General features: G+C 37.8%; 1 pseudogene; it reads right to left on the bottom strand.

Annotated features, from left to right (window-relative positions):
* Window positions 1-1,784: 1,784 nt before the first annotated feature.
* On the bottom strand, window positions 1,785-2,781 carry LOC131393303 (olfactory receptor 1J21-like; annotated as a pseudogene).
* Between the last annotated feature and the right edge of the window lie 1,924 nt (window positions 2,782-4,705).

The following is a 4,705-nucleotide window of genomic DNA, read 5'->3' as shown; positions in this document are numbered from 1 at the left end:
TGCTTCTTGGTACAAGTATTTTACAGAAGAATATTATACAATGTGGATGAATTTCACAAGGACAATATTAGACAACAAAAGCAAAGCCTAGAAGAATAAATATAGTATTATTCCATTTATAAGCAGTTCTAAAGCAGGCAAAATTGAAGGATCAATATAGAAGTGTTAAAACTTTAAAGAAAAGTAAAGAAACATTGAAAATATTAAAGATATCGTGTATTTTCAAGAGGAAAGGAAGATAGAATTGAGGAGGAGACACAAGGGGCTTAACAATATTGTTAGTTTTCTACCGTTTAAGCCTGAAGATTGTTAAATGAGTATTTATTTTAATGTTATTCTTTAAAGTATGATTAGATATCACATATATACAAACACATACACATATATATCTATATAAACACATCTAACATATGGCATATATACATATATATTTAAACTGTATCTATGTTATATATGCTCGTTTGCTTGCTCTTTCAATATTTTTTAGTTTTAACAAAATCTGTAGTAAAATGGGTAAAATTATTACTCAATTTTGAAAACTATTCAAATGATCCCAAGGACTCAGAATTTGAACACACACATATGGTAGTCGGAGTATCACCTCCGCTAAATATTGCTAGTTTAGTGTCACTAGGCAAAATAGTAAGCCTCTCTTAATATGAATTTCCTCCTTTATACCAATTACTAGGACTAAATGAAATAATGATTTGTCATTGGTATCAGCTTATAGCATTGAAGTTAGCTACTTTTGCCTTAAGCAGAGGTAATTTCTCAAGGACTGAAGACAAAACCTTACCATTTCAGATGGAAACATAGGATATTATATTTATATACTTAGGGCAGGGAAGTATTTTTTTTTTTTTTAATTCAGGTAAATTTGGATTAACCTACACTGAAGTCCTGCCTGAGTTCAATTCAGGTTGCTTAGATTTTCAGATATTCTGCGTAGACATTCTTAGTCCCATGCTCTGAAAGGTTGAACTCCCTTATCAGATTGGACTGATCTCCCATAATCACACCATCATTTGGACGGCCACTTTAAAATCTCTACTCTCACTACCATGATTCACATTCAATTGGTCATCCAAGGACACAGAAGGCTATAGTCAAGTTTGAGTTGGGGTCAGTACCAGTCATGTCTGGATGATTTTCCTGACCTTGTAGAGAAAGCCATCTCATTTGTATTTGTGGCCAGGTCCACTCAAGATAAGGGGAAAAAAAGTGACATACCATGTTACCATAACTCTATAAACATAACTGAAACACAATTTGAACAATTGACAAAAAATTAGAAACAAAAATAAAATTCAGTATCTGTTTAATGTCATTCATAAAAATAAATTTCAAGTGTATTACAAAATCAAAGTCAAAAATAAAATCATGAAACCGCCAGAAGGAATATTTTTGTTACCTTGAGAAAGGAAAAGCTTTGGTATATAAAATTTGTTGACCTAAAAAAATAAAATAAAATGAAAATACTGAAAGCTGTAACTGGATAAAAATTTCAGATGCTTCTAGGACAAGGGATACCATGTGAAAAATTAAAAAAAAAAATTATGAAAGGATAGTCGTGTAGGAATATTTTAAATAAGCTATCCCCATGACTACTAAAATAAACAAAAACTAAACAGAGAAGAAAACTAAGTGCAAGAAAAAACAGAGAGTGAAGAATGCCACATCATGATTCACTAAAAAAGGAGCTATTCAGAGAGGAAAGGACGCTCGCGTTGCACATACAGGATAGAGCAGGTTTTTTATCCAATTAGTAGGGAAAACAACGCTCATCATGGTGAAAATTTTCGTCTCCTGAGTATATTTCCCAGAGCTCCTTTCATATCCCGATTCCTCAGACTGTAGATAAAGGGATTTAGCATGGGAATGACCAGAGTGTACAATATAGCCACAACGACGTCCTTGTCATTGGAGTTACTGGATGAAGGGAAAAAGTACAGTGCAAAAATTGCTCCGTAGTACAGAGACACCACAGAGAGGTGAGAGCCACATGTGGACAAGGCTTTGCAGATTCCCCTGGTGGAGGGGACTCTAAGAATGGTGGCCCCAACGTGGCCATAAGAGATGAGGATGCATATGAATGGTAGAGTCATGACCACTGCTCCTACGATGAGGATAACCAGCTCATTGACTGCGGTATCTGAGCTGGACAGCTTAAGTAAGGCAGAGAGGTCACAAAAGAAGTGGGGGAGAGTGTTGTCTCTACAGAAAGAGAGACGGGCCAGGAGGAGGGTGTGGGAAAGTGCACTAGAACAGGATAGGACCCAGGACACAGTTACTAGCAGGAAACACAGGTTCTGAGTCATGATGGTGGTATAGTGGAGGGGGTGACAGATGGCCACGTACCTGTCATAGGCCATTGATGTGAGAAGGAAGCTGTCAAGACCCCCAAAAAATAAGAAGAAACACACCTGGGAAATGCACCCAGCATATGAGATGGATTGACTCTTTGTCTGCATATTCATGAGCATCTTTGGAGCTGTGACTGATGAGAAAGAGACATCAGTGAAGGCCAAGTGGCTGAGGAAGAAGTACATGGGAGTGTGGAGGTGAGAGTCCAGCCTGATGAGCAGGATGATGAGCAGGTTCCCCAGCACTGTGGTCAGGTACATGACCAGAAAAAGAGTGTAGTATATGCCTTGTTTCTCTGTCCAGATGGGGAGCCCCAGGAGGAGGAATTCAGACACACTGCTCTGATTATCCCTCCTCATGTTCTATTTTGCTGGAGATAAAAAAAGGAAATATAAATGTGAAAGAATGAGAAATCATTATTACTATCACATAATGGAAACATGGTTTTGGATTAGTCGGTCCAAATTTTAACCTGAATAGCTCATTCTTTCTGCCCTGTTAATCGGCCAGCCCATTAACGTAGCAGTTAAGTGGGCGTGCTCCACCTCACAGCCCGTGGGTTCGCAAGTTGGGATCCCGGGCATGCACCGATGCACTGCTTGTCAAGCCATGCTGTGGCAGTGTCTCATATAAAGTGGAGGAAGATGGGCACCGATGTTAGCCCAGGGCCAATCTTCCTCTGCAAAAAGAAGAGGATTAGCAGTGGATGTTAGCTCAGGGCTGATCTTCCTCACACACACAGACACACAAAAAACACATTAAAATCCTGGTCTGACATCAGGTTATTATGCATCCACCTAGGAACCAAAACAATCTCTTTTGGAATAACCATGAAACTTCAGAATGATGACGAGATCAGATCAGGTTCAAACTTGAGGCGTCCAGGTGTCCATTGCAGAAATCTGAGATTAGGAAATTACGGTGCAAGGCTAAGTCAGTAACCAGTTATTAGAAACTCTAATAGATGCTCTCCAATTGGTCTCTTGGCCTTTCTTAGCCTTCCTCATGCCTCTCACAAATTTTTAGCTAATGCTTTATTTCCATAGATTTGATCAAGGTAAGACAACCCAGTGGGCTGCTCTGGATCTCCCAGAAGCCAGAAATTGGAGCCTTGGTGGAAACATATGTAACTGATTAAGGCAATGGTGTTAAGGACAAGAAATTGTGTCAATAACATAAAAGATCTAGTGACATACCTTGTAACAATTCTTCAGTCCTTCCTTTTGGAAAATTTCTTTTCACTCCTCAACGTTTTCAGTCTACCATCACTCTTTCTAAAGGAACTTTCATGGAATGTGGAGAAAAAAGTCTGCTTCTCTTCCAAATTCCCACCTTATTCCCTCAGTTCTAACCAGACCACTCTTATTCAAGTTCTCAGAACACCAGGAAATTCTTTGGTTTTCCTAGTCACATCCTGGATCTGCCAAAAAATAAGCTCTTTGTAAGTGTCTTTCCAGATGTTACCAAATAAACTATCCTTTTTCACAGTTCCTAACCTAGGTTTTATTCCAGTGATTCATAACTGATATTTTTCTTGTCGTAATCTAACACTTCTTATACTTTGCTGATACTGTCATTTCTCTCTCTTTCTTCTTCAGGTCAGTTACTCTTAGACTTGCCCATGGGTACACTCATAAAATGATAGGGAAAGAGAACATGATGGTCTATCTACCAAAAAATAGAATCCACAAACTCTGCAAAGACATCCATTCTAAAGGTCTTTCTCTTTGAGAACTGAGAAAGTATCTCACTACAGGACTAATCATTCATTTTGAGAGTTAACCAAAGTTTACATTATGTACCAATTCTCCCAATTTGAATGAAATTATCTATAGAATTCCTACCTTCTTCAGCCCACTACATTAAAAATCCTTTTTATTTAATATTGTTACCCCAGAAGAATTACACAATCAGTGTTGCTGGTCATTACCATGTCAATAATAATCAGTTTATCACAATGAAAGTGCTAACCAGGTATTTTATGGACATCTAGGTTGTTTCTGATATCTTTCTATTTCCAGCAATATTTCATTAATAATATTGTTCCTATGCTATTTTTCACAATAGCATATGTATATCTGTAGGATAAATTCCTAGAAATTGAACTGGAGGATATATACATTTACAATTGTGATACACATTGTCAAATTACAAGAGGCCAAGGTGATGAGGAAGCGTGTTCCTATTGGTTCTTTAAAATGAGTCCTGAATAATAAGAGCCTATTGTGTGAAGATGATAAAAATGGGCATTCTGGCTGTTTGCAGAGGACAGGACTGTGGTGTTCAAGAGAAAATTCAGGAGCGTGGTCAGCATGGGAAAGTTATGGGGTTGGAGAATTAT

This window comes from Diceros bicornis, chromosome 28 (assembly GCF_020826845.1).
Source record: "Diceros bicornis minor isolate mBicDic1 chromosome 28, mDicBic1.mat.cur, whole genome shotgun sequence".
Classification (NCBI taxonomy): domain Eukaryota; kingdom Metazoa; phylum Chordata; class Mammalia; order Perissodactyla; family Rhinocerotidae; genus Diceros; species Diceros bicornis.
The sequence above is the reverse complement of the archived record's forward strand: the minus strand, read 5'-3'. Positions and strand labels throughout refer to the sequence as shown.